The 14,535-nt window shown below is 46.4% G+C and overlaps 1 long non-coding RNA gene and 1 other non-coding gene across 2 annotated transcripts; both read left to right on the forward strand.

Annotated features, from left to right (window-relative positions):
- Positions 1-2,000: 2,000 nt before the first annotated feature.
- On the forward strand, positions 2,001-5,964 carry LOC140630538 (uncharacterized). Its single transcript, XR_012028274.1, has 2 exons — positions 2,001-2,699; positions 3,762-5,964. It is a non-coding gene; the product is annotated as an uncharacterized lncRNA (long non-coding RNA).
- Positions 5,965-10,514: 4,550 nt separating this feature from the next.
- TRNAW-CCA (transfer RNA tryptophan (anticodon CCA)) lies at positions 10,515-10,586 on the forward strand. Its single transcript has one exon. It is a non-coding gene; the product is annotated as a tRNA-Trp (tRNA).
- Positions 10,587-14,535: the final 3,949 nt, after the last annotated feature.

Genomic DNA, 14,535 nt, shown 5'->3' on the forward strand with positions numbered 1-14,535 from the left:
ACAAACTGTTAGTAGATTTGCTTAAAGAACAAAATTCAGAAATGAATTTGGGACATTGACTGCCAATTCTAAGAGAAATAAAACAAATAAGAGTTTTATGAACAACTATGTACCAACAAATTGGATAACCTAAAAGAAATGGACAAATTGCTAGTTGATGAAATCTACTAACATTGAATCAGGAAAAAAATAGAAAATCTGAATAAGGTATAAATAGTAAGGATATTAAATCAAATTTAAAAATCTCACAACAAAGAGAAGCCCAGGACCTGATGGCCTCACGGGTGAATTCTACCAAACATTTAAAGTACTTACACCAATCCTTCTCAACTCTTAAAAAATTGAAGAGGAGGGAACATATGCTAATTCATTCTATGAGGCCAATATTGTCCTGATACCAAAGCCAGACAATGATACTATAAGAAAATGACAGACCAATATCTCTTATGAAATTGATGTAAAAATCTTCAATAAAGTACTAGCAAACTGAATTTACAGTATTTATAAGGTATTATACAACATGCTCAAATGGAGCTTATTTCTGGAATGCAGGAGTGATTCAACATCCAACAAATCATTCAATATAATATGCCACATTAACAGGATAAAGGAGTAAAAACACACTGTCATCTCAATTGATGCAGAGTAAGCATCTGATGAATTTAATACTGTTTCAACTTAATAAAAGCCATGGATGGGATCCCTGGGTGGCGCAGCGGTTTGGCGCCTGCCTTTGGCCCAGGGCACAATCCTGGAGACCCGGGATCGAGTCCCACGTCAGGCTCCCGGTGCATGGAGCCTGCTTCTCCCTCTGCCTATGTCTCTGCCTCTCTCTCTCTCTCTCTCTCTGTGTGACTATCATAAAAAAAAAAAAAAAAAAAAAAGCCATGGGTGCCTGGGTGGCTCAATTGGTTAAGCATCTGCCCTCAACTCAGGTCATGATCCCAGGGTCCTGGGATTGAGCCCCTATGACAGGGAGCCTGCTTCTCCTCTCTCCCTCAACTGCTCCCCCTGCTTCTGGTCTCTCTGTCAAATAAATAAAATCTTTAAAAAATATGAAAGCCATATATAAAACCCACAGTGAACATACTCAATGATGAAAGAATTAAAGCTTTTCCTCTAAAGTCAGGAACAAGGCAAGGATGCCCACTGTCTCTACTTCTATTCAACATAATACTAGCCAATGCAGTTGGGCAAGAAAAAGAAATAAGGGCATTCAGATTGGAAAAGAAGAAGTAAAACTATCTGTTTACAGATAACGATCTTATATGTTGAAAATCCAAAAGAACCCACACATACACACACACTTAGAATAAATGAATTTAGCTAACAGGATATAAAACCAACACACAAAAATCAATTGCATTTCTATATACTTAAAATGAACAATCCCAAAAGGAAATTAAGAAAACAATTCCATTTTACAATAGCAGCAAAAGGGACACCTGGGTGGCTCAGCAGTTGAGCATCTCTGCCTTTGGCTCAGGGTTTGATCCTGGGGTCCTACGATCAAGTCCCACATCGGGCTCCTTGCATGGAGCCTGCTTCTCCATCTGCCTGGGTCTCTGCCTTTCTCTTTTTCTGTGTCATAAATGAATGAATGAATGAGTGAATGAATGAATGAATGAATAAATGAATAAATAAGCAAGCAAGCAGCAAAATGTATAAACTTAACCAAGAAGGCAAAAGATTTGTACACTGAAAACTATAAAACATTGTTGAAAGAAATGAAAGAAGACACAGAATGGGTGCCTGAGTGGCTCAGTCCGTGAAGTGTCTGACTGGGTTTCAGCTCAGGTCATGAACTCAGAGTGGTGAAATCCAGTCCCAGGTCAGGCTCCACTAAGGAGGAGTCTGCCTATTCCTGTTCTCCCTTCTGCCCCTCCCCAAATAAATAAATACCTTTTTTTTTTTTTTTTTTAAAGAAAGACAGGGACGCCTGGGTGGTTCAGTGATTGAGCGTCTGCCTTTGGCTCAGGGCATGATCCGGGGTCCTGGGATCGAGTCCCCTATCGGGCTCCCCCCGGGGAGCCTGCTTCTCCCTCTGCCTGTGTCTCTCCTGAATAAACACACTATGTGGATGCAGAACACAAGAGTCTGTCCGTGTCCTCCCTGCCGGTGACCCCCTGCCCGTGGCCTCCAGCGCGCAGTGCTTACGTGTCCGCACTGCTCATACTCCTACTTGGGAGAACCCCTCCTATGCAGGCTGCCCAGTCCTTTCTAGGAAAACACAACACTGCAAGGTCTTGCTAGAAGGAGCTCCCAGCTCTGCTGCCCAGGCCAAGGTCACACCGCCTGCACCGGCTCACATCCTCCTCCACCTGCTCGTCCGTAGACCTCAATCTTCTGAGGGCTGCAGGCCCTCGCTCCACAGTCTGCCCTCCCAGGTGGCCCCACGGTGGCCCCGTGTCTCCGTGTTTCACTTCACTACATCTGCGCTGTCTCTCCATCCCCGTATTTGCAGAAGCGAGGGCCGGGGGAGCAGGCCTGAGGACGCCACCACGGCGCCGGCGCCAAGGCGAGTGTACTGTCACCATGGAAACCTCCCGCAAGCGCTGGGCGGGGCCTGGGGAGGGGCGTGGTCAGGGCCCCGGGAGGCTGTCTCGGAGTCCCCCGCTCGGCCCCGGGATTAGCGGATTCAGGTCGGAACCCGGGTTCCGGTTCAGCCTGCGCCCTGGGCCTCGCTCGTGGAAGCGCCGGTAAGCCGGGTTCGAGGGCTTTCCTCTCCCCGCGGTGGCGCGACGAACGGCCGGTGACTGACATCGGATTCTGAACGGATGAAGGGCGGGTGGGAGAGGGTGAGCGGGGGAACAGCTGGAAGGGGGAACACCGGGGGGATGTGTCGCTCTGAGACGTGGAGGGAGGGGGAGGGATTTCGCGAGCGACTTCCGGGGACAGAGTCACGAGGGCTGACGTCACACACGCCCACTGTGACGTCCGCCCAACCTCAGCCGCGATTGGCTCGGCGGCGGTATAGAAGCCCAGGTGGCCGCCGTTCGGGCCCCAGCGTCGGTGCCGCAGGGGTCTCAGCTCTCAGCTCCTCCCGCCGGGCGCTTCCGCCGAGGCCCTCTGAGCAGGCTTCTCCGAGGTCTTGACCTCCGTCCTCGAGTTTCCCGCCCTGGCCTGGGCCGTCGCCCATCCGGACCCAGGAGCTGGCCCTGCTGCGTCCTGCGCTCCCATGTCCCAGGCCCACCACTGCCTCAACGCCAAGCACCTCGCTGGTGCACCTGCTGCTCCCCTCGCTCGTGGCCAGGGAGCATGGCCTCGGGGAGCAGAACTGCCAGGGGAAGGATGGATGCTGTGGGGCAGTGGGGGCCATTGGCCAGCCGGACAACTCTAGAGCCGCTAGAACAAATTCAGTCTGAAACCCACCTAACCTTTGTTTCCAAACAAACTTGAGTTGACAGTATAGGAACTAAAATAAAGATCACGCCCTGTAGAGGAAAATCAAAAGAGAGAATGAGGAACTAGGTCTTAAGAGTGTCTAAAAGTTTCGACAGATGCAGACAGGCTGTTTTTGTTTTGTTTTGTTTTGTTTTTTTAACCTCATACTGGCTAAGAAACATCAGAATCTCAAAACAGGGCTTAAAAGAATCCCACCCCATCCCAGAGATAGAGAGGTGTAGACAGTACAGTTCTTTTAAGGAACCCCCAGATTGGTTGGCTGATGGTTATCTTGAGGGAGACGGGGGACCTAAGCCCTGGACCAGAATTTCTTGGAATGTTTTGGGAGCCTCTAATTATTACTATTTTTTCCTTAGGAGCATTTCCCTTCAGCGAGAGAAGATATCAATTGACCCAACCACGGATTAAATATTCAAAAACATCTCCATAAAAATTCAAGAGGCTTTATAATGCCGTCAAAATATGAATGGAAGCCCAAAGCAGAGAATCTCTTAGGGTTGTGGGGAAACCAGTGAATGGCTCTTTGAAGGAAGTTATCGCATATATGAAAGAACAGGAAAAAACAACCATCAAAGAAGGTAAAGTTGTATAATGGAAGAATTCAAGAGCAGATTGGTTTTGAAGATTAAATGAAAATACCAAATACCTACTATGGCACCAGGGACATAGGTCTTCAGAAAAAGTAATTGGTAACATGACAAAGATGGGAGTTTCTAGACCACTCGGAGTAGGTTTATGAAACATTTTGTGATGATTCCTCAACTTACATATTCACCCAGTAACACAGGAAGTTGACACTCTTGGTGTTCCGGACTTGCAATTGAAGTGATTCGGTTAGTGTCCCTTACAGCCTAATCTACCACAATCAGTGGTAGAGAAAAACAATCTGAGAATGTCAAGTGGGAAAGGAGCCAGCCAGCACCATAGCTACCTTCTGGCTTATAGGACTCCCCTGTATTAACAGCAAACTCAGTTACTACTCATGTTTACAGAGAACCCATGAATTAGGTTCAGTTACTCCTGCAGCCGTGGTCAGCTCTGTACCCACCCAGGGTCTCAATTCTGACATGGCCATGGAAGCCTAGTAGTCACACACAATACTAGGAAACGAGGCTCTTCTCTCTGGAATCCATTTTTAGATCATTACTTTGCTTACCCCTTACAACAACCCTCTGAGAGAAGTTATATTGCACTCGGTTTAGAATTGAGGGATCTATGGAAGGGAAATGTTGGGTGAGCTGTCCAATGTCATACAGCTAGTAGGTGGAGCAGACAAGGACTGCAACCTCTGTCCTGACACCCAGCTCCGCTGGTATACTTGCTACCTCCTCCTTGGCAGACTGGATCTTCTCACGGTAACCCTTGTCAATGTCTATGTTGCTGAAGACACTTTAAATCCCATTATTAAATTCTGATAACAGGGACAAGTCTTTCCCCTTTATAGTCAGAAACTATACACCATATTGGAAGACAGCTGTTTTAATCCAAAAAAGACAACATCCTCTTCATGCCATTGCTGGAATTCCAGGGCCTTGTCTGTCATCGAGGCCAATCTCTGAATGTGATGTAGGAAACAAAGGCAGGAGGAAAAAAAATTAAATTTCCTTACTACTTAATAGCCCATCGACAAGTCCTTGAAACAGGCAGAGTGACATTCCTCTGGGAGTTCATCTGCCTCGATGTTGACACTTTGCTAAGGGCAAGGGCTATCTTAGCCCGAACCCCCAGGATCTTGTGAATCTTTTTTAGCATACAGAAATTCCTTTGAAAACTTGCTTTATCTCTTACCCCCCTCTGCCAATCATCCCCCAAGCATATGACCCACTGATAAACATCTGAAGGGTCTCATGACAGGATTTACTAAACAGTAATAAATAACCTTTTTTCATAACAGCAGCTAGCCCCCTCAAAGTCCTGAAAGCCTTGCTTCCAGAATTCTTTAGAGACTTACACTATCTCTAACCCCATCCAAACTGGAAAGTGTATAATGAGCCACCCCTCAGGACCCCAGTGCAGCTCTTTCTGCCCATGGGTCCTGTCCCCGGGCTTGAATAAAACCACTCTTGAACCAAAGACATTTCAAGGATTCTTTATTGGCCATTGTGGGACCCAGGAAATTTAACAAAAGTCCCCTACCCCTGGACAAGCAGAGCAGGACTAACTCCATTTTGTGCTACACCTGCCACCTCCTGTATGACCCCACATAACCTGCTGATTGCTTAAGGCGCTCCCCACCCTAGTCAAGCCGCTGGGCACACCCTAATCGGAAATCGGCCCATAACAATGTAACCCTGCTTTGTGCTCGCCAAAACTGCGCGCCAATTCTGACCAAAGTAATAGGCCAGTTCAAATGGATACTTTAGGGTAAGGTGTAATTCAATCGGCCACCTGCTTGTGGACCGACATGACTGTGCAACTTTCTGTGTATCCCATTGGCCACTGGCCCCTATAAAGCTGCTACGCCTCTTAGTCTCAGGGTCCAAGTCCCTGCTCTGCTGTGTTGGGTACACTTGGACCCAAGCTCGAGCTTGTAAGTAAACCCTCATGTGTTTGCATCGGTGTCGGCTCCTTGGTGGTTTCTCGGATTCGCAATCTTGAGCACAACAGCCATTGGCTGCAAACCGCAGTATTTTTCTACATCACATATAGCCCCTGCTCCTAAGCCACTTTGCCATCAGGTGCATTTGGTGAGCATTAATAAGTATGCCCTTTGGGTTAAGTAAAACTAAGCTGAAAAAAATCTCCGGTTCAGCCAACATTGTCACATGGGCCAAAGACAAACTGAGAAAGTCACATGTATTGTCACGCAGAGACTCGCTAGGCAGGACCCTTTGTCTCTTGCTAGCTGGACCCACAGCTGATACCCCAAAAGACCTAAAACTTTCGGCTTCTGGAACTCTATTTCTCCAATGTAAAGGACATCCATGCTGCCCCCATCTCCTCTGGTCATGAACAAACATGGGAACCTAATTAAACCATTGAAAGATATTCAAGCCCAGGGGTATGCCTGGCTGGCTCAGTCAGTAAAGCATGCAACCCTTGATCTCAGGATAATTCAAGCCTCACGTTGGGCACAAATCTTAAAAAAACAAACAAAAAAATTCAAGCTCTGTCTAGTCAGCCAAATAAATTTCCCCGGTGTCAACTGAACTACCTCTTTAGCAAAACTAAAGCCTAATAGGTCACAGAAGTTTTAAAAGCAGGAGAAGCAGAAAGGGAAGAAGCAGTCATTTCTACTTGTAATCCCTTTGGGTTTTCCCCTTTTAAAGGAGGGTTTCTTTCCTAATCAAGGTTTTAAGGCACAAAGAATGAAAACCTGGCATAAAGGAAAATTGTCATGAAAATCGAAATGCCAAAAAAAAAAAAAAATCAAAATGTCTAAGGTTCACAAACTCCCCAAATCTGCAGGTTTTTTTGTGATTATGCCGCCGCCAGAATCGACTATCTCCCCCTCATTGATTTATGATGGGCCTTTATTGTCAGCTCATCCAGAGCCTGCGGTTTGGAGACCTGTCCTTGGCGTAGGGCTCTGGATTATGCTACACTGGCTCCCACTGAGTATTTCTGATGAAGTTCTAAATGTTCCACCAGTTCCAAGGGTGTTTTTCCTTCTGAAGAGTGGAGAAGTAAATGGACAGCCTCCCCCTGTCAGCCTTTGGCCACTGTAGCTTGCCCTCCTCCAGAAGTGGTCCCGGCCAGTGACCCAGCAAGGTGGTGGCACAGGGCGAGGCCGTTGCCTTCTGTTCCTCTGACAGGCAGTCTTTGTCCTGAGCTCTCCATGGGGTGGCAGAGCTGCAGCCAGGTCTGCATCACAACCTGACAGCTTCCCCCCAAAATACATGCTTCCTCCTTTCACCAGTGTTCCTTCCAAAATACATTCTTGGCTCTCCTCGCAGTCTCCACCTATGCTTCCCAGGAAGCCAGCCTGCAATGAGGCTGCTCCCCAGAGCTGCATGATAGAGAGAAAACCCACTCCACAGAGCACCATCCTTCTCAGGCCTCCGTTTTCAGGTCCTTGTTGGAATTTGCTGGAAAAGGAATGGGGTCTACCAATCAGAAAGATCTAGGATATCTTTGATGGGCTTTGGAGAGTTGGCACATGTTCAGCCTGTTAGGAAACAGAAGCCAAGTAAAAGCTTTTTCTGAGAAACACAGCAATTGCCTGGGTCTGAGATCATGTTGAACTAAGCAGACACTGAGAAGTCAAAGCTAACATGTTTCTCTCAGGGGTGGGGCAGTCTTCCTTCTCCATACCAATGACTTCTGGACTTCTCACTACCACATCCCTTTATTCAATTGTCCCTGTATATTCACACATTGAAGGATACACTCACCAAGGCCAGCATCTCTGCCTCACTCCCTTGGAAACCCAGATGGAACGTGTACCATAGAACCATCAAGATGGCTCTGGGTACTTCATCATTACAAACACAGTATTGATTAGAACAATCTTGAAGCTACATCTTTGCATTCATCCTTAACTGTGTCTTTTGTACATATTCTCCAGAAGATGGAATGCCTGGACAGAGCATTTTTAAGACCAGTTGTCACATCACAATCCACACAGCTAGTACCGATTTACATTCTTTTCCAGTCTTGCATGAATTCTCATAGATATTCACTCTCCTCACTCCCTCGCCAATGTTGGCAATTACCTTTTTATTTGGTATTTAATTGGACATTGTGATGTAATTTTGAAATTTTCTGTATTTTACAGGGGTTTTTCGGGGAGGCGGTACTTTTCTTTTTTGTTTTTAACAAAACGTAGTTCTAAAATAAAGAAACAGTTCTTTGTGATTTCTGGGCAGTCACAGAATTTCAATGAGCCACAGGTTGCAATGAGGGTGAGGCCAATGAGGCATTCTCCTGGATGCAAAATTCAAGGAGTGTCTGTGGCACCAAAAAACTCAGCAGTCAACATAAATTTAAAAATAACACAATGTTTTTAAAAAAAATGAATGCCAACTATCCAAGACGAACAAAGTGTCAAAATTGTAAATAAGAGGCTTGGGCTCTGCACATGGGCATGGCTACCTCATTCCCTCCACTTTGGTCGGCCCTGGAAAGCATGAGTCTCACTCTTAAAGGGACCCTTTAAACCTATCCAGACAAGTCTCTTTAATCCTTTCATCTGATGACATTGCTGTACTGTAGTTTAGAATAATAATTGGCTTTTGGTTCCACATCTGGGGAGAAGGGCTGGGATATGACAGGCGGGATATGACAGGTGTACCCAAAAATCTGAGCAGGGATTTCAAAAGTGTCTCTGGTGTCTTCTTGGATGTGAAGCATCCATGCAGTAGATTCTGGACTCTTGACCTCTGTGGGAAAGGCACTGGCTTTTCCTCACAGTGACTTTGCTATATGGCCAATGCTGGAGGTCGTCCAGGGGGAGCAGGGAAGGAAGTTTGTGATCAGCCTGAAAGAGAATCCAAACCTCAGCATTCTAGCACTTCATTCACTTCTTAGATGTCTAAGAAGCACTTCATCTTTTTTTCTTTTTTTAAAAGATTTCATTCATTTATTCATGAGAGACACACAGAGAGAGGCAGAGACATAGGCAGAGGGAAAAGCAGGCTCCCTGTGGAACCCTGTTACAGGACTCGATCCTGGGACCTGGGGATCAGGACCTGAGCGGAAGGCAGAGGCCCAACCACTGAGTCACCCAGGTGCCCCTCTGAGAAGCATTCCTACCACTCCCTAGCTCCCCACTTCTTCCCCTAATCAGGGTCCAATTCACCTCTGGGCCATCAAAAGTGATAAGGAATGACTCTCGTCTGGATACCTGTAGATACAATCCGTAATCTTGGGCTAGATGACTCTTCTCCCCTGAGGACAGTGATAAAAACCTTCTGGTATCTGCTTCTCTGACAGCTTTGGGGGCAGCTGCCTCGGGACTCACAGTTAATCCTGAGATCCTGCTATTCTCACACCTGGCCACAAACACAAAAATTGCCAAGATTTCTATCGAAGATTGAAGATTCACAGAAGCTCTGGGAGGGTCTTAGCTGCCCTCAAGTAACCAGGATGGTGAGAAAGCCCTGAACCCGTACTGGCTTCACTGAGAGTCCCAGACACAGTTCCTCTTTCCTGCCCACTCCAGATCGTTCCTTCGCTGAAGAACATCAGGCCCTTGTGGGGGGTTATATGGTTTTATTTATTGAATTAATTGGTGCTTCGTTTTCTTAGACCAAGACGGTGCTCTATGTTATTAACGGCTTTTTTTAAAATGCAAGAGTGTATTTTTTCATTTCTTTAATAATTTTATTATTATTTTTTTAAATGAAAAAGTACTGTCTAAAAGCACGGACTTAAGACTCGCATAAGGTGGACAATGAGCCCCTTAAAATTATGCTGGGAAAAAATATTAACTAAAATACGTGGGCAATAAAATGGCAAGTGAGGACACTGACAAAAGTTCATGTACAACACAATCCCACCTCAAAAATGAATGTGAAGTGACCAGAAGGGGGGTGCTAATGTTCTCTTTCTTGATCTGGGTGCCGGACACAGATGTATTTGCACTTGGTGTAAAGGTAGGGTACTTTTCCGCAGGCGTGCTATGGATCAATCAATTCAAAGATCAGAAATGCATTCGGGATTACACCCAGGCAGTAAAACTCCTGCAAAAAGAAATGCCGCGCGCGAGGATAGTCGCAGGCGACCTCGGGCTGGAGGGGTTTTCAACGGCTCGAGCTGTCCTCCCCGAACTGTTGTGATTCTCCGGAAAGCAAATGTTTCCACGCACGCTGTGCAAATAATAAAGCCGCGGCGTCTCCCCGCCTGTGGACCGAGGCCCCGCCTGCGGCCGTGGGGGCGCCCACCTCCTCGGGCCGCGGAGGCCGCCGCCAGGGTCTGCGGAGCCGGCGGAGGGCCGGGCGGGTGGGGGCTCCCGGGGCCGCAGGCCTCCCCGCCTCCCCCGCCGTCCTCGGGGCCGGGGCTCCGCGCGGCCGGCCTCCCGGAAGCCGAGGAGCGGGCGGCGCGGGCTCCTCCCTCCGGTGCGCGCGGGAGCGCCGGGGGGACCGCGCCTCCCCGCCTAGGTGTTCCGAGCCGCGGGACCGTGCCGGCGCAGCGAGGTCTTTAGCGACGCCGAGTCGTCCGCTCGCTGTGACCTCGTGGCGCAATGGTAGCGCGTCTGACTCCAGATCAGAAGGTTGCGTGTTCAAGTCACGTCGGGGTCACGGTTCCCTTTTTTTCCTTCCCCAACGGCGGAGGGCTGGAAGGAACGCCGCCAAAGCCGTGACGTGAGAAAGCTGGCTTCGGGCGACCCTTGCGAGACTTCCCGGCGGGCCAAGAGCCCCACTCTTTTTGATTCGCATCGCGAGCACAGGGTTTCCACTTGCGACTGCGAGAGGCAGAAGTTCCTCCTGGCGACCGACAGGAGGCGCCGCGGCCAGCGCAGAGCGACCCCGCCAGCGCCCGTCCCGCCAGTTCAACAGTGGCCCTCGGGGTTACCGGCCCCCATCCTCCCCCCGCCCCACCCCGGGCCTCGGCAAGGCCACGCCCCCTCGCCCCCACACCCCGGACTCCGCAAAGCCACGCCCCTCCCCGTCTCCGTGAGGCCACGCCCCCTCCCCCGCGGTCTCCGTGAGGCCACGCCCCCGGCCCGCCTCCTGGCCTCGGCAAAGCCACGCCCCGATCCTCCCCCCACGCAATCGGGCGCTTTGGAACACCACCTGCGGGAAGATTGAATTCGCCCCTGGAAGGGGCGGTGGTGTCTCCTTGCTGGCCCAACAGTCTTTTTTTTTCTCTCCGCCCCAAACGTTCCCTCTCACCTGGATCCTTTACACCACTTGCAGAAGCTGTGTGGATTTAGCCACAGTCATAAAGGCCTGGGTATGCACCTCAATATTGTTTGCTAATAGTTACAAACAAAACATAAAAAACAAAAGCAAAAAAGCGCTGCCTGTCCACCAGTAGAGGGATCTATAGGGAAAAAAGCAAATTGCATAAAAATGTCAACACATACTGTATATGATACTATAAATCCATGTTAAAATACAGATGGGAATTGTTCACCCCAGTTCTAGGATAGTGGTTACCTCTGGGGAATGAGGAAGAAGAAGGAATGGAGGCAGTCTTACTTTTTTTTTTTTTTTTTTTAGTAAATACACCCAAAATGTTAACGTTAATTACATCTGGTTCCAGGGTTCACAGAATCTAATGTGAAACATGGATTTCAGGTCGGAATTCACTCCACCTGGAAGAGTCCAAAACCTCCAAGTCAAAAAATTATTTAATAATATCCCAGGTCAATAGGACCTATAGCTTGCTAGCAGGGATAGGGGTACATTCTTTCTGAAAGACACCCTTAAGCCAGGCCTTCTAGTTTTAAAGTACCAGTCAAAAATACACTCATACTTTAAAAGAAAATAAATGAAGAGAAAAGACCTTTTGTGTAAGAACCAGCAAAATCAGGTCTGCAGACTTCAGATATGGAGATTCTCAGATGCAAGTTGCTCAACGGATGCATTTATTCTTTTAAAAATAAAAAAGGGGACTAAAGAATGAACAGGAGACAATAAGAATGCCTTGGTATGTTTTTAAAATAACTAAAAAGAGAATTCTCGAAATGAAAGATTTAATTTTTGATATTAGAAACACATGGATATATTATCCACCAGATTAGAGCTGGAAAAAAATAATGGATGAAATAAAATATTTTAGTGTTCGAAATGTTTGTAAATCTTGGCATTCCCTCCAAAAGGTGATGCATAATTCTCTTCCCTTTGAGTATGGGCTGAATTTAATGCCTTTCATCTAAAAAAAAAAAAAAAAACACACAGTAAAAGTAGAAGTTATGGTATGTGACTTTGGATGCCTGGTCATAGCAGAACTGTGGTTTCCGGCCTTTCTCTCTGGATCACTTGCTCTGGGAAAGCCCGCTGTCATGTTGCAAGAATACTTCTGAAATCTTGCAGAGGGTTTCACCTGATGACGAATTGAAGCCTCCAGCCAACAGCCTCGTGAATAATCTCTTGGATGACTGTAGCCGCAGCCAATATTTTGACTTAACTTCATGTGAGACCCTGAATCAGAACCAATCAGCTAAGACACACCCGAATTCCTGACCCTCAAAAACTATGGGAGATAATAAATGTTAAGATGCTAAGTTTTGGGGTTAATTTCCCACGTAGCAATAGATACCTAACACAAAGGTAGAATCAAATCACACTGCAGGCAAATAAAGACGGAAAGATATTAAAAAAAAAAAAAAAGAGGCAAAGAGATACAAAATATGGGGAGAAAGGTAGCCGTACTGTGGATAGAATGAAAATGTCTGATCTCAGCCTAGCTGGAGTTCCCCGAAAGAGAGAAGAGATGGTAAGATAGAGGTTGTATTTGGAGAAATGGTAGCTACTAACTTTTCAGAATTGATGGAAGACATGAGTCCTCACTTGCAAGAAGCACTCTATCTCCTAAGTATGAGAAGGAAAAAGAAATCCATAGCTGTATACAACATAAGGAAACTGCCCAGTATGGAGAGTAAAGATTTTTAAAACAACCAGGGGATTAAAAAAAATTTTTTTTTCTACAAAAAAATAAGAGGTGGACTAAAGCTGAATTCTGATCAGCAACAGGAAAGCCAGAAGTTAAAGCATGGGACTTTTGGTTTTGGCTCAGGTCGTAGTCTCAGGGTCCTGAGATTGAATCCCATGTCCACTTATGCTCAGTGCAGGGTCTGCGTGGGTCCCTCTTTCCCTCTCCTTCTGCCCTCCCTGCCCCTAAATTAAATAAATAAATAAATAAATAAATAAATAAATAAATAAATCTTTAATTCCAAAGCACTGAAAGAAAACAATTGCCAACCCAGAATTATAGAGCTGGGAAGTTATCTTTCAAGAATAGAGATATTTGGGAATGCCTGGGTGGCTCAGTGGTTGAGTGTCTGCCTTCAGCTCAGGTCATGATCCTGGGGTCCTGGGATCAAGTCCTGCATCAGGCTCCCCTGCTTCTCCCTCTGCCTGTGTCCCTGCCTCTCTCTGTGTGTCTTTCATGAATAAATAAATAAAATTAAAAAAAAATAGAGATATTTTCAGGTACCTGGCTGGCACAGTTGGTAGAACATGCAATCTTTGACCTTGGGATTGTAAGTTCATGCCCCATGTTGGGTGTAGAGATGACTTAAAAATAAAATCTTAAACAACAACAACAACCAGAGATATTTTCTAACAAATGGAACCACCAGCATCCTTCCCTGAAGGACTCTCTGAGGGGTGTTCTTTAGGGAGAAAGGAAACAGTCCCAGACAGAAAGTCTGAGACGCAAGAAGGACTCAGTGAGTAAAGGAAATGGTGAACATATGCGTTAGCTAACAAACCTCAACCATACGGAAACAAAGAAACATCAGGAATGTGTGAATTTGCAAAATAGAACTACAATACTGGACAAGAAAGGTAAACATGGAAGCCAGGGTAAACAATCTGGGAATAAAGCCTTTTAAAGTAGTTATATTTTTTGAAAGGAAGGATGTTTATTAACCAGATACCATGTTAAGTATTTTCAAATGTAGGGTGATCACTAATGCAGAACAAAAAAAAAATCAGCTAAAGATATCAAGATTTGAATAATAAATAAATTAACAACGTTGGCCAAATGGGCATAGAGAGAACTCTGCATATAACAATTAGATAACACTGTTGTTGAGTTTACATACATTTTGTATAAACATGACCACCTGCTAGACTTTAAAGGAAATCTCAACAAACCCCAAAGCATAGGTATCATTCAGGTCACTTTCTCTGACCCCATTCATTTAGACATCAACAAGGAAAAGCATACTAAAATTAGGATATTTAGGGGTACCTGGGTGGCTCAGTGGTTGAGCGTGTCTCTTTGGCTAAGGTTGTGATCCTGGAGACCAGGGATCGAGTCCTGCATCGCTCCCTGCATGGAGCCCGCTTCTCCCTCTGCCTGTGTCTCTGCATCTGTGTGTCTCTCATGAATAAATAAACAAAATCTTAAAAAAAAAAATAAAGGGTCAGGCAGAGAGCAGGTTTCTAGAACAAAATCTCTGATATAAATATCTAAGAGCTCTGGGATAGGATGGCCCTGGCGGTGGCTTGTGTGGGGTGTGGGGATGGATGGAGTAAATAGAGCCATTTGGAGCTGATGGTTATAGAGGTATTG

This window comes from Canis lupus, chromosome 3 (assembly GCF_048164855.1).
Source record: "Canis lupus baileyi chromosome 3, mCanLup2.hap1, whole genome shotgun sequence".
NCBI lineage: Eukaryota > Metazoa > Chordata > Mammalia > Carnivora > Canidae > Canis > Canis lupus.